At 43.2% G+C, this 27,094-nt stretch overlaps 1 pseudogene; it reads left to right on the top strand.

Moving 5' to 3' along the window:
- The first annotated feature begins 6,641 nt into the window (after positions 1-6,641).
- LOC143683896 (large ribosomal subunit protein eL36 pseudogene) lies at positions 6,642-6,949 on the top strand (annotated as a pseudogene).
- Positions 6,950-27,094: the final 20,145 nt, after the last annotated feature.

The following is a 27,094-nucleotide window of genomic DNA, read 5'->3' as shown; positions in this document are numbered from 1 at the left end:
TCTCACTTGAGAGAGAAACCCTGAACTTCATCAGCCTTCTTGAACCAAGGTATCTTTTCCTGGATGAATACCTTTGATTGGACATTTCTATAGACTTGTTTTAATTGGGACATTTTCTCGGCCTTAGAACTGTAAAGTAGCAACTCATTAAATTCCCCTTGTTAAAAGCCATTCGTTTCTGATATATTGCATTCCAGCAGCTAGCAAACTAGAACAACACCCTACAAGTTAAAAAGTAAACACTTTCTCACAAGCGGTGGGGACAACCAAAGCAATAGGCTGAGCCCCCAATCTTGGGGTGTGTTCACATGAAACTTAAACCCACAAAGAATAGGCTAAGCCTAGTTAAAATTAGGCCTAAGAGTCACCCCCAAGACAACCTCTTTTGTTGCTCAGATGTGGCCTCTCTCTCTCTCAGACAGCATGACAAGCAAACTCACTGCCCTCCCCCTCTGTACATGGGACATGACTCCCAAGGATGTAAACCTTCCTGGCAATGTGGGACAGAAATCCTAGAATGAGCTGGGACTCAGCATCAAGGGATTGAGAAAACCTTCTTGACCAAAAGGGAGAAGAGTGAAATGAGACAAAATAAAGGGTCAATGGCTGAGAGATTCCAAACAGAGTCGAGAGGTTATCCTGGGAGGTTATTCCTACACATTAAATAGATATCACCTTTTTAGTTAAGGTGTACCAGAGAGGCTGGAGGGAAGTGCCTGAAAATGTGGCGCTGTGTTGCAGTAGCCATGTTTCTTGAAGATGATTGTATAATGATATAGCTTTCACAATGTGACTGTGTGGGTGTGAAAACTTTCTGTCTGATGCTCCTTTTATCTACCTTATGGACACATGAGTTAAACATATGGATTAAAAATAAATAAATAATAGGGGAAACAAATGTTAAAATAAATTTAGTTGATTGAAATGCTAGTGCTCAATGAAAGGGAGGGGTAAGGGGTACAGTATTATGAAATTTTTTCTGTTTTCCTTTTATTTCTTTTCCTGAATTGATGCAAATGTTCTAAGAAATGGTCATGATGATGAATATACAACTATGTGATGAAAGAAAAGAATGTTCATATTGTATGTTGATTGGTTGTATTAATAAAAATTTTTTAAAAAGTAAACACTTTCGATGGGAGATAACAGAGTCCAGAGTCTTTAAAATGTGTCACCACAATGTCTACTATTCGATTAAAAATTACTAAATATGAAAACAAAGAAGCAGGAGAATTGGACCCAATGACAACAAAACAAAATGTTCCATAGAAATGGACCCCAAGATGATCCAAAGGACAAGAACTTCAGAGTGACTCTTAGAACATGATCAAGGCTTTAAAGGAGTAGGTAACCATAATAAGGGCTTGCATGGAGGAATCTCAGTAGAGAAAGGGAAATTATTGTTTGAAAAATGAAGCAGAGACCTCCAGGAAGATGGCCGACTAGAGTAGCTCGAGACTAGCCCTGCTCCACAGAAAAGTTAGAGAAGGGACAGGAGGGCAACTGAGGTGGCTAAACTGGGAGAGCCTTCTGCAGCACACCCAGCAGCCCTGGTTGCAGAGGCCGAGGAACTGAGAGGCGGCAGGTTGGAGCCTGGCGCTGAGGCGTGGGGTCGTGGAGCCCACAGGAGTGCACAGACAGGAACATGGGACTAGGAAGTAAACCAGGCTGTGTTCCTTGGACGCGCTACCCTCACCAGCACAGCCCTGTGACTAGCAACTCACCCCACACCCCACGCTCCTGAACCCAGTCACCTGCTCCCATTCCCCGTGCTCCAGCACCCCCACCCCACCAGCCCCCCATGCATGTACCTGCCCCACACCCCCACCCCAAGTGCAACCTAACCCACCTCTCCTGCACCCCTACCGAGAACTACCTCCCCCTCCCTCTTCCCTGTAGGCTGTTACCAGCACATAAATGTTGTGGGCACTAACCTCCATACCTAGGCTACCCCCGCCCATAGTGTTGCACAGCCTCACCCCGCCCTCCCTGAGCCCAGTGCATCCGTTTATGGCACTTCCAGGCCCATGTATGTGCACGGGCCCCCAATCATGTCATTCACCTCTGGGAACTGCACGTTACAGCAGTCCTAGAATGGTGCATGTGCACATCCCTCAGCCTCACATCCCAGCACTGAGAAAGTGCCAACTTGCACAGCCAGGTCACATCTGCCCCCAATCCATGAAGGCATAATGCCAACCTGCTGCCACAGCTCTACGCATGTGTAAAAGGGGGCAGCGCACACCAGGGTTATGCTCCCTAGGCTAGTGCACCCGCACAGCTACATCCTCCCTGGCCACTGGGCAACCACGTTTACAAGCACCAGTGTAACATCTCCAACCTGCCTAACAAACATATATAGACCTAACAAACATATATAGGTCATTGCATTCCAAAGCACAAGGTTATACATTCTTCTCTAGTGCTCATGGAACATGCTCCAGGATAGATCATATACTGGGGGCACAAAACAGGTCTTTATAAATTTAAAAATATTGAAATTATTCAAAGCACTTTCTCTGATCACAATGGGAGGAAGCTGGATCTCAAGCAACTACCAAAGAATGAGAGCATTCACAAATATATGCAGATTAAATAATACACTCTTAAACAACCAGTGGATCAAAGAAGAAATTGCTAGAGTAATCAGTAGCTATTTGGAGGGGAATGAAAATGAGAATACAACTTATCAGAACTTATGGGATGTGGCAAAGCCTGTGCTGAGAGGGAAATTTATTGCCTCAAATGCCTGTATTAAAAAACAAGAACACAAATCAAGGACTTAATAGCAAACCTGGAGGGACTTGAGAAAGAACAGCAAACTAACCCCAAAGCAAATAGGAGAAGAGAAAAAACAAAGATTAAAGCAGAGATAAATGAATGGGAGAACTAAAGAACAATAGAAAGAGTCAATAAAACCAAAAGTTGATTCTTTGAGAATATCAATAAAAATTGATGAGCCACTAGCAAGACTGACAAAGAAAAAAGAGAGAGTATGCAAATAAACAAAATCAGGAATGAGAAGGGGTGTGTTACCACAGACCCTGAAGAAATAAAAGAAATCATACGTGGATACTATTAACAACCATATGCCAACTAACTAGACAACTTAGGTGAAATGGAAAAATTCCTGGAGATACACAAACAAACTACACTGACTCAGGAAGAAACAGAAGATCTCAACAAACCAATCACAAGTAAAGAGATTCAATTAGTCATCAAAAATCTTCCTCTAAAAAAGCCCAGAGCCAGATGGCTTCACAGGGGAATTTTATTAAACATTCCAGAAAGAACTAATACCAATCCAGCTCAAACTTTTCCAAAAAAATTGAGGAAAAAGAAACTCTACCTAACTCATTTTATGAAGTTAATATCATTTTAATACTACAGCCGGGTAAAGATGCTATAAGAAAGGAAAACTACAGGCCAATCTCCCTAATGAACATATATGCAAAAATTCTCAATAAAATACTAGCAATTCTAATCCAACAGCACTTTAAAAGAATTATACATCATGACCAGGTGGGGAATGCAAGGATGGTTCAACATAAGAAAACCAATTAATGTAATACAGCACATTAACAAATCGAAAGGGAAAAATCACATGATCATCTCGATTGATACTGAAAAAGCATTCGACAAGATTCAGCATCTTTTTCTGATAAAAACACTCCAAAAGATAGGAATCAAAGGTAACTACTTCAATTCCTAGATACAAGACAAGGATGCTCGCCCGCCAAGCTGGAGAGACCCAGCTTCAATTACCAGAGACTTCCCATGCCAAAAAGAAAAAAAGAAGAAGAAAAAAAGAACCCAATGGAAATTCTAGACCCGAAAAGTTTAGTCTCAAATGAAAAATTCATTGAATGGACTTAAAAGCATAATGAAAACTAGAGAAAAAAGCATCAATAGATTTGAAGATTGTCAAATAGCAGAACAGAGAGAAAAGAAAATTGAAAGAAAAAGAACAGTCTCAGTTCTTACAAATCCCAAGCAAGACAAAGATAAAACCATATATGAAAAAATCAGTCATGTTGCTGAAACTCAAGATCAAGATAATTTTGAAAGCAGCCAGAGATAAAAGATATAATATGATGGGAAGTGGGAGGTGTGGGATAACAGTACAAATGACACTGACTTCCTTTGAAGAACAGTGGAGACAAAAAGATAATGGAACATTTCTAAAGGACAGTGGTGGAGGGGATAAGTGAAATTATACTGTCCTAAGATTCCTATAGTTTATAGGAAGATACAGTATTAATGCTAAAGAAACTGTGCTGAGTTAAGAATACATATTGTAACCCTTAAAGCAAATACTAAAAAGAAGTGCAAAGACAAATAGTTAAAAAGTTAACAAAGGGGGAGTTAAGACAATATGGTGGCTTAGTGAGGTACTGGAATTCAGTTTGTCCTCCAGAGCAGCTAGTAAATAGCCAGGAACAGTACGGAACAACTGCTGGCCACATCAGTGACCAGGCACAGACTATACACGAGTCTGGACAAGCTGGACCGGCTGGGACCCCACACAGAATTGTAAGTCCCACAAGCCATGGAGTCTGGTTCCCTGAGGGGAAAGGGAACAGATTTTAGTAGCCACAAGGACTCACCTCAACCAAGCCCCAATTGTAGAATTAATTAACAAATTCTGATTACTGAAAATAGGCCACCAGCTCAGATAAACCTGGATTAAGGGTTAAAGGTACTAGAAGTTTTGCCCCAGCAGAAAGGGGGCAGGGTTGATGGGGGGGGGGAAGCCTTCTTGAGTACAACAGCAAAATACTTGAAAAAAGGCTGGATCCCAAAATGCAGAGCTTGGAGATACATTGAGCAACATACCAAGTTAAGCTCTTGATTGACAAACCCAAGGAACAGGGGTCCTGCTCTGAGAAGGATTTTTTTTTCTTTGTTTCTACTACTTAATAGCTCATTGGATAGAACTGCAAGGCTTCTCAGGCTCCAACTGCCCCAGGAAAGGGTGGAATTAAACTTGTCTGAGAGACAAAGTAACTAGTCAGGTGAAAGGAGATAATCCCCTAAAGGTTGTATCTTCCCCAAGAAAAAGGTGGGGCCCAGCTCAAATGGAATCCCCTCCCTCAAGGAATTCAGCCTCCAGGGACTGGAAAATTGAAGCAATTAATGCCAACCTACAACCTACCTCTGTCTAAACCACACCCCCAGCAGGAAGAGCCTGCTAAAACTAAAGGCACCATATCACTTTATGCTGGTGGGAAGCCACGGGCAGACAAATGCCACATTCTTGGCAGGATAGGAAAAGCGCAGAGTCTAGAGACTTCATAGGAAGGTCTTTCAGCCTGCTGGGTCTCACCCTCAGAGAAAACTGATGCGGGTGACTCTTTCCTCCTGAGAGGAGGCCAGTCTAGTCTGGGAAAATCAGTCTGGGATCTATAATACCTGAGTAGACCCTCCTCAAGAGAAAAAAAAAAAAAGGGCTCCATATAGGCAGGGCAAGAAACAGAAAAACAAGAACTGAAAAATTCCAATCAGGTAAATGGAACCTATTCTAGATCTATGCTAGAGGTCTAGAATAAGTTGAATGGAATGTCCAAGAACCAATAGAGAACAAAGCCATCCAGCCAGAAAATCCTAGGTAAAAGAGTGAAAACAACCTCCAGAATAAACTAATTAAGGAAATCAAATGCCTAGACACCAGCAAAAAAGAATGAGTCAAGTTAGGAATATCAAAGATATGGCCCAGGCAGAGGAACAAACCAACAATTTAAATGAGATACAGGAGTTGAGATAACTAATTCAGGATGTTCAAACAGACATGGAAAATCACATAAAAAATCAAATCAACAAGTTGAGGGAGGATAAAAAGAAGACATTAGACAAAGAAAAAGAAGAAATTGAAAGTTTGAAAAAACAAATCACAGAACTTATGGGAATGAAAGGCACAGTAGAACAGATTTTTAAAATATGGAAACCTACAATAGATTTGAAGAGGCAAAAAGAATTAGTGAACTAGAGGACTGAACATCTGAAATCTGACCCACAAAAGAAGATACAGGAAAAAAAAATGGAAAAATAAGAGCAACATCAAACATCACAGGGAACTGAATGACAACATGAAGCACATAAATATACATGTGTGGGTGTCCCAGAAGGAAAAAAGAAGGGAAAAGGAGGAGAAAGAGTAATGGAGAAAATAATCACTGAAAATTTGCCATATCTTATGAAAAACATAAAATTACAGATCCAAGAAATGCAGCATACCCCAAATAGAATAGATCCAAATACACATATTCCAAGACACTTACTAATCAGACTGTCAGATGTCAAAGAGAAATAATTTCGAAAGCAGAAAGAGGAAAAAGCAATCCCCACACAAGGGAAGCCCAATAAGATTGTGTGGATTTTTCAGCAGAAACCATGGAGGCAAGAAGGCATGATATAGTTAGGATTCTAAAAGAGAAAAACTGCCAACCAGGAATTTTATACCCAGCAAAATTGTCCTTCAAAAATGAGGGGGAGGGCAGGCCATGGTGGCTCAGCAGGCAGAGTTCTCACCTGTCATGCTGGAGAGCCAGGTTCGATTCCCAGTGCCTGCCCCTACCAAAAAAAAAAAAAAAATGAGGGGGAGATTAGCCCTCTGCCATGGCAGCCATTGCAAGGCAAAAACCATGGCTCTGTGCTACCCCATGGCCATGGGCCTCAACAAGGGCCATAAGGTGACCAAGGTCATGAGCAAGCCGAGGCACAGTCACCGCCACAGGTGCCACACCAAGCACACCAAGTTCATGTGGGACATGATCTGGGAGGTGTGTGGCTTTGCCCCCAATGAGTGGAACTGCTCAAGGTCTCCAAGGACAAGTGGGTCCTCAAATTCATCAAGAAAAGGGTGGGGACACACATCTGTGCCAAGTGGAAAAGAGAGCACCTGAGCAATGTCCTCGCTGCCAAGAGGAAAGCAGCAGCCAAGAAAGACTGAGCACCCCCTACCTGCATGTAATAAAATGTTTGCAGAAAAGAAAAATTAGGGGGAGATTAAAACATTTTTAGACAATCACTAAGAGAATTTGTGGCTAAGAGACTGGTTCTGCAAGAAATACTAAAGGGAGCACTACAGACAGATAGGAAAAGACAGGAGAGAGACGTCTGGAGAAGAGTGTAGAAATGAAGACTATCAGTAAAGGTAAAAAGAAAAAAATTATATGTGACATATAAAGTCCAAAAGACAAAATGGTAAAAGAAAGTACTGCCTTTACAGTAATAACACTAAATGTTAATGGATTAAACTCCCCAATCAAAAGACATACACAGGCAGAATGGATTAAAAAAACAGGACCTATCTGTATGCTGTCTACAGGAGATTAATTTTAGACCCAAGGAAAAAGATAGGTTGAAAGTAAAAGATTGGGAAAAGATACTTCATGCAAACAACAGCTAGAAAAGAGCAGCAGTAGCTATAATAATATCTGAAAAAATATATATATAATGTAAAACAATTAAAAGAGACAAAGAAGGACACTATGTATTAATAAACTGAGCAATTCAACAAGAAGACATAACAATTATAAGTATTTATGCCCTGAGCCACAGTACTCCAAAATATATGAGGCAAAAACTGAAAACACTGAAGGGAGAAATAGACTTCTACCATAATAGTTGGAGACTTCAATTCTCCACTCTCATCAATGGATAGAACATCTATACAGAGGTTCAATAAAAAAACAGAGAATTTGAATAATACAATAAACAAACTAGACTTAATAGACATTTACTGAACACTACACCGTACAACAGCAGGATACACATTTTTCTCAAGTGCTCATGGATTATTCTCAAGGATAACCCATATGCCTATGCTGGGTAACAAAGCAAATCTCAATAAATTTAAAAAGATTGAAATCATACAAAACACTTTCTTGGATCATAAAGGAATGAAGTTGGAAATCAATAACAGGCAGAGGGCCAGAAAATTCACAAATATATGGAGGCTCAACAACACACTCTTAAACAACCAGTGGGTCAAGGAAGAAATTGCAAGATAAATCAGTATATATCTCAAAGCAAATGAAAATGAAAACACAATAAATTAAAACTTATGGGATGCAGCAAAGGCAGTGCTAAGAGGAAAATTTATTGCCTTAAATGCAGATATCAAAAATGAAAAAACAGATAAATGGGATCTCCTCAAAATTAAACACCTTTGTCAAGAAAGTAAAAAGGCAGCCTATGCAATGGGAGACAATATTTGGAAACCACATATCAGATAAAAGTTTAGTATTCAGAATATATAAAAAGATTCTTCAACTCAACAACAAAAGGACAAATAGCCCAATTAAAAAATGGGAAAAAGACATGAACAGACACTTCTAAAAAGAGGAAATACAAATGGCTAAAAGGCACATGAAAAGATGTTCAACTTCATTGGCTGATAGGGAAATGCAAATCAAAAACACAATGAGATATCATTTCACACCCACTCAAATGACCATTATCAAAAAATCAGAAAATAACAAGTGCTGGAGAGGATGTGGAGAAAGAGGCACACTTATCCACTGTGGGTGTGAAAGTAAAATGTTATAATTGCTCTGGTAGGCAGTTTAGCGGTTCCTCAGGAAGCCAAGTATAGAATTGCCATATGATCCAGCAATCCCATTGATAGGTATCTATTCAGAAGACTTAAGGGCAAGGACGCAAATGGACATTTGCACACCAATGTTTATAGTAGCATTATTTAAATTGCCAAGAGATGGAAACAGCCCAAATGTCCATCAACAAATAAGTGGCTAAACAAGTTGTGGTATATAAATACGATGGAATATCAAGCAGCTGTAAGACAGAATAAAGTCATGAAGCATGTGTGCCAGTTTAAAAGGATCATGTACCCTAGAAAAGCCATATTTTAATCCTGATCCATCACAGGGAGGCAGCCGTTTCTTCTAAACCCTATTCAATACTGCATGTTGGAAACTTGATCAGATTATCTTAGCAGAGATGTGTTTCTACATGGTTCTTGATTACTTTATTGGAACCCTTTAAAAGATGAAGCATTTTGGAAAAAGCTGGAGTTTCTAAGAGAGACAGAGCCCATGCAGCCAGAGACATTTAGAGATAAAGAAGGAACACCCCTCCCCACCCCGGGGAGCTTCATGAAAGAAGCTGGAAAAGAAAGCTAGCAGACACTGCCACGTTTGCCATATGCCTTTCCAGTTGAGAGAGAAACCCTGAACATCATCAGCCTTCTTGAACAAAGGAATGTTGCCTTGGATGCCTTAGATTGGACATTTCTATAGTCTTGCTTTAGTTGGGACATTTTCATGGCCTTAGAACTGTGGACTTGCAATGTAATAAATTCTCCCCTCTTAAAAGCCATTCTGTTTCTAGTATATTGTCTTCTGGCATCTAGCAAACTAGAACAGATTTTGGTAGCTGTGCTGGTTTGAAATGATGTATGTACCCTAGAAAGGCCATGTTTTAATCCTAATCCCATTTTGTAAAGGCAGCCATTTCTTTTTTCTTTTTATTCTTTTCTTTATTAAATATACCAACATACAAACACAAACATTCTTACCATATGATCATTCCATTCTACATATATAATCAGTAACTCACAATACCATCACATAGTTGTATATTCATCATCATGATCATTTCTTAGAACATTTGCATCAATTCAGAAAAAGAAATAAAAACAGAAAAAAAATCATTCATACCGTACCCCTTACCACTCCCTTTCATTGATCACTAGCATCAACCGTTTCCTCTAATCCCTATTTAGTACTGTATGTTTGAAACTATACTTAGATCATCCCCCCCGGAGATGTGATTTAATCAAGAGTGGTTGTTAAACTGGATTAGGTAGAGATGTGTCTCCATTCATTCGGGTGGGTCTTGATTAGTTTACTGGAATCCTATAAAGGAGAACAAGAGAGAAAGTCAGGAGATTTCTGAGAGAGCAGAGAATGACATAGCCACGAGAAGCAGAGAGTCTACCAGCCAGCGACCTTGGGAGATGAAGAAGGAAAATGCCTCCTGGGGAGGGAGAGAACAAGGAGAGGAAACTAGCAGATGACACCATGTTCACCACATACCTTTTCAAATGAGCAAGAAACCCTGATCATGTTCTCCATGTGCCTTCTCACTTGAGAGAGAAACCCTGAACCAAGGTTTCTTGAACCAAGGTATGCTTCCCTGGATGCCTTAGGTTGGACATTTCTATAGACTTGTTTTAATTGGGACATTTTCTTGACCTTAGAGCAGCAAACTAGCAACTTATTAAACTTCCCTTTTTTAAAGCCTTCTGTTTCTGGTATATTGCATCCCAGAAGCTAGCAAACTAGAACAGTACACGAGAAATGGGGTGCTACTGTAGTTTGCAAACACCAAACCTGTTGGAACAGCTTTTTAAATGGATAAAGGGAAGATTGTGGGGGAATTGTGAGGAGCCTGATAGCGAAGGCCTAAAAATGCTCTGAAGAGACTGTTGGTAGAAACATGGACTCCAGGATGCCTTTAGTGAGGCACTAGACAGAAATGAGGTGTGTGTAATTGCAATTTTTGTTTTAAAACAAACAAAAGGAAGGAAAGCAATCTTTGTTTTAAAATGGCAAATAATCTGTCAAAATTGACTAGTGGCTTTGGCTAGAAGGCAGATTTTAAAGGCCATGAACTTGGATATTGTATTAGTTATGTTTCTCTAGAGAAACAGAATCAACAGGAAACATTCATAAATATAAAATTTATAAAAGCATCTCACATAACCGTGGGAACATAGAGTCCAAAATCTATAGGGCAGGCTGTGAAGCCGACAATTTTGATGGAGGATCTGGACGAACTCCACAGGAAAAGCTCGCCAGCCAAAGCAGGAAGAGAGACTGTCTCTTCTGATCCTTCTTAAAAGGCTTCTAGTGATTAGATTAAGCATCATTCATTAAAGAAGACGCTCCCCTTGGCTGATTACAAATGGAATCATCTGTGGATGTAGCCGATGCGATCATGATTTAATTCTATGAAATGTCCTCATAGCAAAAGACAGGCCAGCACATGGAGGGATTGAGCATGTGTCCCAGAGATGGCAGAGAGCCCAGCTGTGTCTCCAATGATGGGAGAGGTGGAGCCAAGAAAAAGGTGGTCTCCCCAATGTCCCTCAAGGTTGCATTCAGAGATAGGCAGGCCCTGTGGACCTTTGGAAAGGATGGGACTGCCAATTTCTGAAGCCCCAAAGATAAATGACTCTCAGACTTTGAAATCTAATGAACTTTGCCCTTCAGGTTTTCAAAGCTGCTTGGGTCCGGTGACCCTTGTGTTCCTTCCAATTTCTCCCTCTGGAAATGGGTACATGTATGTGCTGGTTTGAAAGGATATATGCCCTCTAAGAAAAGCCATGTTTTAATATAAATCCCATTTAATAAAGGTAGAATAATCTCTATTCAATACTGTATGTTTGAAACTGTAATGCAATTATCTCCCTGGATGATGTGATTTAGTCAAGAGTGGTTGTTAAATTGAATTAGGTGATGACATGTCTTCACTCATTTGGGTGGGTCTTGATTGGTTTATTGGAGTCCTATAAAAGAGGAAATATTTTGGAAAATGAGAGACTCAGAGAGAGCAGAGAATGTTGCAGCACCACAAAGCAGAGAGTCCACCAGTCAGTGACCTTTGGAGATGAAGGAAAATGCCTCCAGAGGAGCTTCATGAAATAGGAAGCCAGGAGAGAAATCTATCAGATGATGCTGTATTCACCATGTGCCCTTCCAGCTGAGAGAGAAGCCCTGACTGTGTTCGCCATGTGCCTTCTCACTTGAGAGAGAAACCCTGAACTTCATCGGCCTTCTTGAACCAAGGTAGCTTTCCCTTGATGCCTTAGATTGGACATTTCTATAGCCTTGTATTAATTGGGACATTTTCTCGACCTTAGAACTGTAAACTAGCAACTCATTAAATTACCCCTTTTAAAAGCCATTCCATTTTGGTATATTGCATTCCGGCAGCTAGCAAACTAGAACAATATATCCTACAACTGTTCCTCTGTTGTATGTTGGAAGCAAATAGCCTGCTATGAGTTTTACAGGTCCAGAGCCAGAGGAGAATTTTGCCTTAGGATTGTCCATGCCTGTAACTAACTTTGATGGACTTTGTACTGGTTTTAACCTTGTATTGTATTTGTATTGTTACTGAAATGATTTAAGGATTTCTGATATTGTGATGGAATTAATGTATACTGTATATGGAAAAAACATGTCTTTTTTAGGGCCCAGAGGGTGGAATGTGCCAGCATGAAAATTCAATATATCAAAATTTGTACAATGGAGTTGAAGCACTGCTTGGAGCTATATTTATAGACTTAAATTTATATTGGAGAAGAAAGGAAGACTTAAAATTTGATCATATAAGTTACCACTTTAAGAAGTAGAAAAAAGAGTGCAAATGAAGCCCAAGTAAGAGAATAAAGGAAACAAAGATCAGAGAATTCACTGAAATAAAGAACAAACAACAGATGAAATTAACAAAGTCAAAAGTTGGTTCTTTGAAAATTTTAATAAAATTGGTACAATCCTAGCAAGTAACTTGGCTTCTAGCCATGATTTAGTAATAAGGACTAGATACATCTTCTGCTTTTAGCAACTGAAAAAAATGAGCAATATTTGATATAAATGATGATTTTCCAACATTGGACAAGAAGCAGTACAAGACAGTGATTCCTGACCACTATACTATTTGCCCTAAGTGTTATGAGTTCTGTACAGTAGTCCCCTCACACAAATGTGTTGATCAGTACTCAGCTTAGGACCCAAGGAGGACCCTCTACAGATCTCTAGAGTTTTCTGTGTTCAGTGTTTTCTTCTTCATATTCTGTCTCAAAAGTTCTCACCATCTTGGCCTCCCTAAACTCCAACTTCTGTATGCTCAACTCATGGACTCTATTTGCATTCTCCCTCCCTGTGCTATGGCCTGGACACTCTCTCCAGGTACAAAAAGAGGAAGAAGGAAATGAAAAACAAGCGGAACATATAAAAATGTGAAAGAAGATAATAGATTTAAACACAACCATGTCAATTATCACATAAAATGTAAATAGTCTTAACACACCAACTAAAGAGAAGCAGTGGTCAGATTGGATATAAAAAATACCCAACTCTATGCTGCCTACAAGAAATCCACTTCAGAAGTTAAAAGTAAAAGGACAGAAAAAGATAGTTGCTACTAAAATAAAAAAAAAGGTGGAGCTGCTATATTAATAAAAGATAAAGTGGTTTCAAGAATATTATAAAAGATAAAAAGAGACATTTCATAATGATAAAAGGGAAACTTCATCAAAAGTAATAATAATAATCCTACATATCAATGCCCCAAATAATAGAGTTTCAAAATACACAAAGCAAGAACTGATAAATTTCAAGGAAGAAATACCCAAATCTATAATTAGTTGGAATTTTCAACACCCTTCTCTTCATAACTGATAAAACAGGAAGATGCAAAGTCAATAAAGATAGAGAAAACATGAATAACATCATCACCAATAACAGCAGAATGCAAATTCTTTTCAAAAGTACATGAAATGTTCATCAAGACAGGTCAAATACTGGACCATAAAGCAATTCTCAACAAATCTAAAAAGGATTGAAACCATATGGCTAATATTCTGTGGGCCACAATGGAATTAATTAGAAATCAATAGTAAAATGACATCTGGAAAAGTCCCAAAATATTTGGAAACTAACAAACCTATTTTCAAATCCATAAGCTAAGGAAGAAATCATGAGAGAAAGAAGCACATAGTTGACCTGAGTACAAATGAAAACATGACTGCCAAAAGTTGTGTAATGAGCGAAAACTTAGAGGGAACTGTCAAATATTAAATGTTTATATTAGAAATTATGAAGAATTAAAATCAATGACCTAAGCTTGCATCTTAAGAAACCAGAAAAAGAAGAGTAAATTAAACCCACAGTAAATAATAGATAATAAACAGCATAGAAAATCAATAGAAGCAAAAGCTTTTTCTTTAAGAATATTGATAAAAGTTGACAAACCTTTAGTCAAATTGATAGGGGAGGGGGGAGAAAGAAGAGACAAATTACTGATACCAGAAATTAGAAAGGGAACTTCACTATAAATCTTAGGGATAATATATAACAACTTTTCAACAATAAATTCAATAACTTATAAAATGGACAAATTCATTTAAAAAACACAAACTACAAAAGCTCACTCATGAAAAGATAGATAACTTGAATAGCTCTGTACCTATTGAAGAAATTGAATTTGCATCTTAAGTCTCTCACAACTTTGCTGATGAATTCTCCCACACATCCAAGGAAGAAATAGTACCAATTCCATACAAACTCTCCCAGAAAATAAAAGATGAGGGTGTATTTCTAAATTCAGTCTATAAGGACAGTATTACTGGGAGATCAAAACCAGAGGAATATATTACAAGAAGACAAAACTGCAGAACAATATCCCTCATGAACAGAGATGCAAAAATCCTCAACAAAATGCTCACAAATTGAGTCCAAAAATATATTTTTATATATAGTGTATTTATTTATATATTATTTATATATAAAATATATATAATAAAATATATATATATTTCAATTTTCTATATGGTAATACTTCATGATCATATGTAGTTTATTCTGGAAATTCAAGGCTGGTTTAATGTTAGAAAAATTAGTGAATGAAACTCATCATATCTACAGGCTAGAAAAGAAAAATCACATGATCCTTTCACCAGACACAGAAAAGACCTTTGACAAAATTCAACATCCATTCACAATAAAAACTCTCAGGAAACTAGGAATTGAAGGGAACTTCCTTAACCTAATAATTACCAAATACAAAATCTTCAGTTAACATCATAATTAATGGTGAAAGATTGAATGCTTTTCTCTCAAGATTGAGATTAAGATGTTACCCTCACGGCTCTTATTCAGCATAGTGCTCGAAGTTCCAGCCACTGCAATAAGACAAGAGAAATATATAGTAGGAATATAGTTTAAAAAGGAGAAAATAAAACTGTCTCTTTTTGCAGATTATATGATTATCTAATTAGAAAATCCAAAAGAATCTTTGAAACAAACAAACAAAGACCTCCTAAAAGTAATGAATTCAGGAAGGTCACAGGACACAAAATCAACATCCCCCCCCCCCCCCACAAATCATATTTCTATGTTCCAACAATGAACATATAGAAATTAGAGTTAAAAAAAAACACCATTTACAGTTGTTCCAAAGAAAATTAAATGCTTAGGATAAACTTAACAAAACAGGTCAAGATCTATATGCTAAAATTTACAAAATACTGAGGAAACAATTGAAAGACCTAATTAAACGTGCATGGCTTGGAAGACTCAGTACTTTTAAGATGCCAGTTCTTCCCAAATTGAACTATAGGTTCCTATATTTTCAACAGAATTCCAATGTAAGTATCAACAGGGTTCTTTTTTTTTTTTCGGTAGAAACTATGACAATTTGTTTCTAAAATTCAAATGGAAATGTGAAGGACCTAGCTTAGCCAAAATAATCTTGAAAACAGACAATGGAGTTGGAGATCTCTCATTACTGATTTCAAAATTTATTAAAAGCCACAGTAATCAAGATGCTGTAATACTGGTGGAACCATAGACAAACAGATCAATGAACCATATGGGGAATCTAGGAATATTCAGCCAATTGATTTTTTACAAAGATATCATGTCAATTCATTAAGGAAAAAATTTTTTTTCAAAAATCATGTGGGAAGAACTAGGACAATGTAAAGGAAAAAAGGAAACTCATCCCCTACTTCACATCATATACAAAACTTAGTTTGAGATGAATCATTGACTAAACATAAAAGCTAAAGCTATAAAGCTTCTAGTAGAATGCATAGGAGAATATCTTCAGGAATCAGGTAAGCAACGATCCCTCAGAGAGGACCCAAAAAGCACGAGTAATAAAAAAATATATATTGACAAGCTGGACTTCATCAAAATTAAAACTTCTGCTCATCAAAAGACAACATTAAGAAAATGAAAAGACAAGCCACAGATTAGGAGAAAATATTTGCATTATGTATATCTGACAAGGGACTTACATTTATAGAACTCCTACAATTTAATAATAAAACCAGCAAGCAAAAAAAAGTACGAACAAGTGAACAGACCCTTCACAGAATATAGGCAAATAGCCAATAAGCTCATGTAAAGTTACTCACTATCATTAGCCATCATGGAAATGCAAATTAAAAGCACACTCATTAGAGAATGGTAAAAATTATTCAGACGTACCTATTGTGGGTGTGAAACAACTGGAACTCCCATTCATTGCTGGTAGGAGTGTGAGTGGTTACACCAATGTGGAAAATTGTTACTAAGTTTCTTACAATGTTAAATGTGCAACCACCCCATCATTAAGCCGTTCCACTCTTGGATGTTTACTCCAAGAGAAAAGAGAAGTGCATCCACAAAAACTGTAACAACACAAACGTTCATTAACAGAATGAATAAACAAATCGTAGCACATATTCATACAATGGGATACTATTTAACCTAAAAAGAAATAAACACCTGATACATGCAGCGATATAAATGAATCTCAAAAACATTGTTGCACAAACAAGTGCATATCCTCTGCTTGCATTTATATGAAGTTCAAGAGCACAGAAGATTGATCTCTGGGGATCAAAATCAGACCAGTGGTTGCTGGGGCAGAAGCTGGAAACATCATGAGGGAACTTTCTGGGGCGGTAGAAATATTACCTGTTTCGATTGTAGTGGTGGCTCTGCAGGTATTTGCATTTGTCAAAACCCATCAACCTGTGCACTTATCTCTGAATTTCACTATATGTAAATTTTCCTCAATAAAAAAAATACATCATGATGTACATATTACTGGTCAGCCTTTAGTCAACACCATGACACCCTGATATACCCCACTTAATGCTCTAAATTTGCCCATCAAAAAAAAATCCATAACAGAAAGCAAAATAGATCATAAGGTATATTTAAAGAAATAATAAACAAAAAGTCTGTTAACATAATGCCAAAACATTTGGTGGAAAGCAACATATTGTTTCTCTCTTTAAAGAGACCATTTTAAAACATATTCCTTCTAACCACATAATTAGAGATAAAACAAATGCACTGGTATTCTGTCTCTCAAAACAAAACAAGACACAACTGATTGGTTAAAACAAACAAACAAACAACAACAACAAAATATCAGGCCAAGGTAATGTACGCTATTAGAAGTCAGGAGAGCGGTTTCACCCAGTCAGGAACAGGGGTCATCTGAGGGGGGCTCCCGAGGGGCTGCTGCGTCAGTTTCTTGATCTGAGTGGTAGTTACATGTGTGTGCTCAGTTTGTGAAAATTAATCAAATTTTGCACTCAAGACATGAATACTTTCTTCAATGTTTCTCAGCTTTTCTTCAATAAAATTAAAAATAAGATCAACTTAATACTAAAAATATAACTCTAGTAAAAAGAGTGGCAAACAACAGACAACCAAAAAGAGAAGAGAGGAAGAGAGGAGGGAAGGGAGGCAGGCAGGCAAGGAGTGAAGAGGAGAGGGAGGGAGGTGGGGGGGGAGGGGAGACCAGAAGGAGCTACACAGTGCCAGGCAGCTTCTTGGTCCTCATTAAAGGTCTGCTTTATGATTAGTTTTGAAACGTGGGCTTAGAACTTCCTTCCTATTGTGCACCTGGGAGCTCCCAACAGCTGCAGAGTCAAGACAAGATGTGGGTTTGAACGATGCCCAGTTACCTCAATGGTCCAGGAGACGGTAATGCAGACGGTGGTGGCATTCGCCAGCTCCTTGACCACTGCAGCCCCAGTGGCTGGGCTGGTGCCCGACAGTAGCCCCGTGTGGCTTTTGATCCTGGTGAGAACAATGTCCTCTGGTCTGTAGCTCCCCAGGAATCGCATGGCAGGCTGGGGGCAGACCATATGAGAAACATGGCATCAGAGCACACAGCCACCTCTTATCACCTGTTGGGTACATCTTTTACTTTTGTTCCATTGTAATATCTGGTAGGGATCGAGGAGAAGGAAAAGGGCAGACAGCAACCAGTGCCTGGGGCTTCTCTGGGCTTGGGGACACTCACCGGATGGAGGGCATATTGCAGGGTCAGCTGGTTGTAGGCTGCTGCATCTGAGAAGGAGACACCATACAAAACAGTCTCTGGGGGGAAAGGAGAATGGGTGCACTTCAGAAAGCTGGGTGCATGCTGGAGATGGGGAGGCAGAGGTGCAGGACATGGTTTCTTGCCCTCAAGAAGCTTCCAGTCTCTCTAGGGCAAAATGTCTTGGAAATAATCTTGCAAGCTGCCATGACAGGAGTTTCAAAAGTGGCAGGAAGGGGGGGGGGGGGCAAGCCTGGGAAAAGGAAAAGCATCAGCAAAGGTTCAGAGGCTGGTCTGAGCTGAAGCCACTTGAAGGCTGGTCTCATGGCTCCCTTGGGAGTTGCAGAAGGTGGTTATTTTGGGAGGTGCACTGGGGCCAGGGAGAGTTGGATCCAAGGCTCAACCCCTCCACGTACAAGACTTGTGACACTGGGCATACACCCACTCTGAGCTTCTGTTTCCTTATCTGTAAACCAGGATGAAAGTGGTACCTGCTCCATTGGGTGGCAGTGAGGTCTCACAAGGAGAGAGGTAACAGGACACAGCACAGGATCTGCCATTTATAACAATAAATAGCAGCTGCCACTTATTGAAGGACCCAGAGCTGAGGCTGAGCTCTTGGGTGAATACCTGGCCAACTGGGCAGATCAAGAATCTCCCTGCTCTAGAGGGATGGGATTTGGGACAAGGAAAGCTGCCCCCTCCAGGCCTCTTGAGCAGCCCACCTTCTCAGACTTCTGCTAGCATTTCAGAATGAAGATGTTTGTGTATAGGTCTTGCTGGCAGATCCAGTTGGACAGGCCAAGGGCAGTGTCTTTTTACACCCAATCGATGCCAGCCCTCAGCTCCAAAAGGAATGACATGGAGTGGAAACTGGGGGCAAAGAAGACTACCAGATGAGGAGAGGCTCTTGGTCCATCCAATGGTTCAGCCCATCCATCCAATCTATGCTTCTACCCTGAGGAAGGCAGAGGGGCACAGGGTAAGGTAGAGATGCAGGAGAGGTCAGACCATGAGGCTTTCATGGGCCATGGTGCGTGTTTGGCTTTTTGCCGCATGGGATGTTTCATTCTGGTCCTTCATTTGATGGTTAGGTTCTGGTGTCAACTTGACTAAATGATACGCCCAGTTGTCTGGTCAAGCAAGTATTAGGCCTGACCAAAGCTGCAAGAGTATGACCTGGCTGGTTGATAAGCCAGAAGGCTAGTGTATTAAGTCATCAGTCAGTGGATTGCCTCTGTGGCTGATTACATCTCCACAAGGAGATAATCCAATCAGTTGGAGGCTCTTAAGAGAAAGGAGAGACTTCCACTGCTTCTTCAGCCAGTGAGCCTCTCCTGTGGAGTTCGTCCAGACCCTTCATCAGAGCTGCCAACTTCACAGCCTGCCCTGTGGATTTGGGACTCTTCCGTTCCCACAGTTGCATGAGACACCTTTATAAATCTCACGTTTACAGATATCTCCTGTTGGTTCTGTTTCTCTAGAGAACCCTGAATAACACACTCACTCACCCCCAAGGCATTGCTGAGTGAACCTTGGGGTTCACTACCCACTGCAGAACCAACCACTCTACTCTTGTCCCAAGCACTGGGGAACATCTGTGCAGAAGAGAAAAAGGTCTTCCTCAAGGGATAATTTTTCATGCATTGAGGGGTGAGAACAGGTGTGAAAACAGAGTCCAGGCAGCCCTGGTGGGTGATGGAGGAGGAATGGGCTCTGTCCTGCCCTCGGGCCCCATTTGGAGACCCCTTTCCAGTGTTGGCCCTGGACGCTGTGTACAAGGCCCGGCGGCTCCAGCCAGGGCCATCTGAGGTCTGCTGTTCACTCACCCTTTGTACAAGATGAGGTTAAGGTTAAAGTTCAGAAGGTTAAAGGTTAAAGTGCCATGGATCCGGTTCAGGTAGCCGCACTTGATCTGGTAAGCGGACTGGCCAAAACAGATGCATTTCAACACGTACCAGATCTGAGCCATGTAATTTAGATGGAACCTCCTGCAAATGCTCAGAAAAGCTGATTATTCCAGGCATAACTGTCCTCCTTGTCCCACCCAGGGTGTGGGGAAGGGGCTTCCGTGCTCAGCTCTCAGGGACCCTCAGGAACCCCCCACAGCTCCCCAGACTTGGCAGCCAAGATGAAAACTGGGGTTACTTTAAGAATAGCTGTCAGCTGGGGGAGGGGGGAAGGAAGGAGGAGGAGGGAGGGAAAGAGGGAAGGGGGTACAGAAGGAGGAAGGGGAGGAAGGGGAGGGAGGAAATCCATTTTCCCAAACAATGGGATTTGCAGGTGGCCCCTGGGGGCACCTGGACTCCCTTTGCTTTCCTGAAAAAGGAGAGTTTTTATTATTCCTTCATCTATTCTTGACAAAAGAGCCAAAAGCCACAGCTGCAGGTGTTAAAATCTCAACCCTCTCTGGGCTGCCTGCTGCTTGGCTGCTGATTTATTGTTAAGATAATCCTTAAATCTTCTTCACTGGGCCAATGGAGACCATCTAATCAGAGGGGTCTTGGGAAGCTCTGCCCTTGCTTCCTGGCAGAACCGAGAGAGATGAGGCCCTAGCAAGGCCACTGCAAATATCTCCTCACAGGAAGTTTGGGCTGAGGCCCTGCAGTGACCCGGGGGCACAGGCAGGGTTTATGTCCCTGCTGCCCTTTATTGGGACCTGAGGCCCCAGGGGAGGGGCAGCAGGTCCAGGTACCGTGAGTCCCCCCATCATTTCTAAGCCGGGACTCTGACAGCCTGGAGCCTCCCCCATGGGCCTGGCCACTGGCCTGTTCTGAAAGCAGCGAGCCAAAGTCCAGCTGGCGCAGTCAGGGTGGTCCCAGGGGGCCTTGAGGGGGGGAGTTTCCGAGGCCTGGTGACTACTCCTCGGGCTTATTTACAAGGCTGCTGGGGGCTGCGCTGGCACATCGGCTGCCAAGCCTCCTGCTCTACCCTCCTTTGGAACTGGGAGATGCGCCCTGCAGGTGGCTATTCTCTTGTTTCTGACTGGGGAGGCAGGGGGAAGTAGGGGTAACAGGGCAGCCTGTTATCCCCACTCAGTGGCCTCCGGCAGGGTGGAGAAGAACCACAACTGGACGCCCAGAACAAGCGCTGCCCAGAATGCACACATCCCCAGCTGGGCTCTGCGCAGACCCAGGGCCCGGTCCACAACCACAGGGCCAAACTGGAGGAGCGCCACGGCCAGGTAGGCTTCGGCACCTTGTTCTCAGACAGACTCCGCCAGGGCAGCCGCCAGGTATTTCTACCAAGGCCGGAGAGGAGGCCCAGGCCAGGGGCCTCGGCTCAAGGGGAGGAGGGTCCCATCCACTCCCACCCTCAAACCAACATGGTACTACCCTTTCCCAACCCCCCTGAGGCCTTTTGGAGAAGTTCTCCTTCAGCCCAGCTGCTTCACTATTTACCTCTCTGCACACAGGGCCCTGCCCTATGCCTGCTCCTGCTTCCCCACATGAGCATCCCAGGCTCATCCTTAATCTCTCTTTTTCTCTTTGACTTGACCTTCAAAGCCTACTTCTAATGTCTCCTGACCCCATAGCCTTCCTGACCTTCCCTCCCCACCCTCAGCCAGAGGCTTGTCATTTAGCATCCCAGGACCCCAAATGGCCGCATGACCCTGGGACACTGGGCATCCTCCAGCTAGATTGCAGTTTGCTTTTCCCAGAGGTGTGTCCCATTTCTCCCTTGTATTCCCTGTACCTGAGGGCTGGGGCTGACTTTGATAACTTCTGTGCCCCCAAGACACAGAACAGGATTCTCCCCCAATAAATGGCTAGATGCCCCCATTGTCACTGCCCCTCCTCCCCACTGGCCAACCAGTCCAGAACCAAGGCACTGAGAGGTGGTGGGGTGATGGTCTGGGCTCCTTCCAGCCCTGCCCTGGCTGACCAATGTCCCCAGTTCTTGATAAAAGGAGGCTGGAAGCCTGGGACAGAGAGGAGATGGCAGCTTACAGGAACCCCGGGAGGAGCCCACCCCAACAGCTTATCGAAGGTCTTGTCCATTGAACTATAGCCACAGCCCTATTTGTATCCCAGCTTTCACCTTAATTAGTAGGAGCTTTTCACAGAAGCAATAAAACAACGACACAGCACACTTGGACAGGGCACGGAAGGCAATAGCCATTTCAGTAATGGAATCAGTGGAATTGCTATTCTAAAAAGAGAGAGAGAGACCACTCTCTGCTATTAAGAAAGCCAAGGGCAATCCTATCCTGTCATCTGCCCAGTTATTAAGGATAACTGATGGCCGACCCACCCCCTACCCCCAACAACAGAGGGAAATTGCAGTTCCACGAATCCAGGGAGTCCTGGGCAGTGGTTCCTAAGAAAGCCTAAGTGCTGAGCTCGGCAGTCTGGGGCAGGGGATAGGGGACAAGTGGGCTGAGGACGTGCTCACTTACCCCAAAGTCCCAGTACCCAAACAGGGTGATGGCAAAGTTGAGCATTTCCACCAGGAACGTGAGGATGTACATGTCACACACCAGCAGAGCCTCTGGGTGGGTGAGGTTGTAGAAGAACTGGTGGGGGGTGGGGGTGGTAGGTCTTGAGGGTCCCGTGGGGGAAATGGTGATGCTGGGGGCCACCCCTCTCAACTGCACCATACCTCAGCTCCAACTGAAAGGTTCTGGAAGGACGTCAGAGCTCACTCTCTGGTCTGACTGACAGGCGAGTGAAGACAACACACATCCATTTTCCAGAAACCTGAACAGCAAAGAGCCCAGAGGGAAGCTACTCTATTGTCCGGGAACCAACCTTCAAGTGAGTGCCAAGCTTCTCTCTCCTGAACCCTTAATTTCTGCAGCCATGAGGACTGACTGTTCATGGCCACCCCTCAGAAATCCAGCCCAACCATAAATTCTGGAGGGTCCCATGGAAGGTGAGCCAGATAAAGACTAGAAAAGAGCATGTTGTGGCCAAATAAGCACCAGGCTCCAGTCCTCACAATTTGGCACTAAGCAAATCACTCTGTTTCTGAATCTCAGTTTTCCTAGGAGGCAAATGGAGGAGAGGAGCCCTGGCCTGATGGCACCATGGGGTGACTGTGGGATAAAGTGCTGGAGGAGATGTGAAGCAGCACTGGGGATGAGAACTCTTAGTGCATATGTTTGATTCTCTGTAATCCACAGGAAATCCTATAGGTAAGCAAGTGGATGGGCAGGTAGGGAGATGGACGGGTGGAAAGATGGATAAATAAAAGGAAGGGAGGAGGAGAGGGAAGGAGGGAGGAAGGAAGAAAGGAAAATGGAAGGATGGATAAGTGGGTGGATGGATGGAGGGTGGTTGGATTAAGGGATGGATGGAAGAAGGGAATCATGGAAGGTTGGAAAGATGGAAAGAAGATTGGGTAGAAGCAAAGATAGATGGTTGAATGATTTGACCCATAGACAAAAGAATAAGCAGAAGAATGAATTGACAAACACCTGGAGGGAGGCAAGGTTGAATACAGGGTCTCCTATAGTCCTCTAGGCAGATCAGTGTGAGGGAAAGAATGGATGCAATTATTCTTTTGGAAATGCAGGTGGGTTCTCTCCCTGTGGCTGGCTCCATCCTCCATGATATGTGGTCCCATGTCTTCCACCCTGGGAGCACAAGTCTCTTTAGGAACCACGGGTCTCTACTTGTCCATGCCAGCTCTACCTGCAGCCAGGAGTTTCTCTGTGAGGGAGGGGGAAAAGGTCCCACCTCTGTGACTTCCTCTCAGGCTCCCCTCTCTCGTAGCTTCCGAATGAGGTTCCTTTAATTACCTTTTAATGACCAGCTTCCTGGCTTTCTCCAGTTGTTTCTTCAGCATCCTTTTGCTGAGTTGCTTTTGGCTGAATGGGAATTTCCTGAATAGGCTCCCTCTCTTCCTGGATCCTGGGTCTTGGGGACCCCCTGGCGAGACACAATGCCACCGACCCTCCCCTTGACCTTTTCTTGCAGAAGCTGTTTTAGCTGGGACACTCCTTCTATGCCAGCTGGTTGCACACCCCCACCCCCCAGTCTAGGCTGGGAGGGAGGGAACCGGCGCCCCGTGGTTTCCGCCACCGTCTAGGCCTAGGCTGGGGGCTTGCTCTGTCGCCTCCCCTGATCCCCAGGGACCAGACCTGGACCATGGGCTGGAGAAAGGAAAGCCTAGAGGGCAGGGGAGCAGGCAGAGCAGCCTGGGAACAGGGGCGAGAAGGAAATGCGAGATGGAACTGCAAACAATGACCAAAGTACCACCCCCTCCAAGCCCCAGGGATTTGGGGACCCCAGACATTCCTGGACTCTGCAGCTTGTTTGAGACACAAGGGAGGCTCACCATTGAGTCAGATCTTGGAATCCCAGGCCCAGGCCAGGTGGGATGTAGCCTACCTCTGTCCCCTATTACCCTCCAGAAGGCCCAGTGGTGAGCTGACTGCTGCAGTGGCAGCTGCTGGGAGTAGGGGTTTGGCTCAGCCTGTCTCATGAGGTGGCCACAGTCCAGGGCCTCATTGCTTGCTTTTCTTCTAGGCTTCCAGCTCTCCTCCTTGCCCTTGCAATGAGCCCCATCAGATGGCAGCTGGTCCCACAGCCCCAAGCCTTGGAGGGAAGCAAGCAGTGGGGACTGCCCAGAGGCTTCCAGCCTCCACCACCAGGTCCCCCAAAAGTCCCCTTGCCCCAAAGCCAGCAGGAGGACCAGGGCCTGACATCCTTGCTGAGGCAGCCATGGGGGCCTCAGCTTGGGAGAGGGGGACCCTGGGGCCAAGCCCACCTCCTCCTCTCAGGTCACCTGCAGAACCAGACATGGGTCAGCAAAGGCTCCAGCAGTTTTCTTCAAATAATATTGGTCTGGGGCCACAATAAAATCAAACAGAGGACAGGCCTGGCCCCAAGAAGGGCCCAGGAGGATGAACAGGACTGTTCTCCACTCCTAGCCTCAAAATGGTTCCTTTCAGGCCTCAGGTCTGACGTTAGCATCTCAGGCCCTGGGAGCAGAGGGGTGGGTGCACACACACCTGTCTTCCCAGCCCCCAGAACAGCACCTGCACATAAGAGCTTGTCCAGGGAGGCTCAGTAAGGACAAGAAGACAAAATGCGAAAGCAAAGAAGAAAGAAAGAAGGAAGACCCAGGAGGCTGTTTCAGAAAAGCAGAAGGAAGTGCATCCCCCTGGGGGGTGTAGAGTCCCGGCTGTGCCCTGCCCTCAGCTTCTGGGGGAGAAAGCAGGAGAGAGAAGCAAGGGGTGAGAAAGAGTCAGTGGCAGGAAGATGGAAAGAAAGGCTTCCAGGAAGGAAAGCCAGGGTGACCTGGACAAAACTTCGGCAGTGTGGGGCAAGATGAGAACGAGGATGGGAAGGAAATGAGGGGCTCCCCGAGGCTCGAGGGGGCTGCTGGGAATCACAGCCAAGATGAAATGGCACCCTTTGGGTGCTGGCCATGGGGGGGGGGGTCCCCACTAAAGAGGGCTAGAGAAGTAAGTCTGTCTTAGGCCACAGGAGAGTCTACCTGGGAACAAAAAGTCCCAAACCAAATGGCTCAAAACCTCATTAAAAATAAAACACACCCAAATAGGGAACAGCGCAACAACGACTGGAGATGGAATCAGGAGCCAGGACTTCAACGTGGGTCTCCTCCCCGACACCCTTGGACAAGGGAGAGATGCCAGCATTGCAAAGACTTGGTTTTCTCACCTGGAACATGGGGACAGTTACTCTGGCCTTGGCCAGTCCACCTCTCACTTTAATTAAAAAGGACAGGGAACTAGAAAAGGATGCCTCATGGGGAATGAAACCGAATTTTACAATCCACCCGCTTTGAGGCTTGAGGTACCTTCACGAAGGAGTGATGGGAGAACAGAACAAGCAACAGAAGGTCACAGAGGGCGAAGCCATCCTTCTTCTCAATCCCAATTATATTTGGCAGAGAAAATGGTTTTTCCCTATTGATGCCAGCCTGTCGCTTTGTAGTCTAGGGAAAAAATCCAAACCGTGAAAAATATTTGACCACAACAGTTGCCTAAAGAAGGGAAAGAAAAAGAGAGGTAGTCACTGCAAACAGCCAAATGGACACACACACGCAGACACACACACACACAGAACATACACATACATACACACGTGCACACATGTGCATACATGCATGCACATACACATGCACATATGCACACACCTAAAACAAGCAGAAGCTCAAGAGAGTGCTTTGTATATTCTAACAGACTCCACAAATGTAAGGGGTTGCACTGGTCATCAGCAGATGCTGGAGATCACAAAAAAATAAAAGACTACAAACTATGGTGACTAACGAAGCTGGCCACATCTGACACCCCTGAAGGCCGTTCAACCTTTTTTAATTTCTTTGAGCTATTATTCCCTTTCTAATTTCTTCTGATGGTTGTTGCCTGCTAAATCAATTTGATGCATGACAGGCAGATAAAGATGGCTCTCTCAGCCTCCTCTCACTGGCCAGTCAAGAGGGTAGTGATTTTAAGAGATTGGTTTTTTATGTTGAAAATGCTCAAAAATGGCTTTGTTTCCTTTGGCAAGAGGAAAAGGTCACCCAAAGTTCCCATCCTTTAAATGCTGATAGATGATTGGGCATCAGGGAGAAAAGTGATTAGCCCAAGCAAAGGAAGTGAATGGCTACGTCATGTTAGACAGTTTCTTTAATGCTGTTTTGGGTGCTACAAGCAAAGAAAGAACTGTTTCTCTCTCACAAACTTCTAAAGGTACAGGCTTCTAAGCCAGATAAGCTCCCCCAAGCCTAGGGGGCCCCTCAGAGGTTGGCTGTTGATGCATTTGTTTGGAAGAGGAAGTGAAGAGGTGCCTCTAGCCCCTGGTAGGGGGCAGCACACATAGACCTCACATCTGGTGGTCTCATAAATGTCAGAAATATTGGCAGCTCGGGACTCAGAACTGACTGATGGGGAATCCTGAGGCTCAGTGGGGAAGAAGGGATCTGGTGTCAATTCTCATCTTAAACTCTGCCTTGGACTCAATACCATCTCAGTGTCCTTGTCTGTAAAGTGAGAGGTTGGACTGGATAACCTTAAAGGCACTTTCTGACTTGACTCTCTGTA

This window comes from Tamandua tetradactyla, chromosome 1 (genome assembly GCF_023851605.1).
Source record: "Tamandua tetradactyla isolate mTamTet1 chromosome 1, mTamTet1.pri, whole genome shotgun sequence".
NCBI classification, from domain to species: Eukaryota; Metazoa; Chordata; class Mammalia; order Pilosa; family Myrmecophagidae; genus Tamandua; species Tamandua tetradactyla.
The sequence above is the reverse complement of the archived record's forward strand: the minus strand, read 5'-3'. Positions and strand labels throughout refer to the sequence as shown.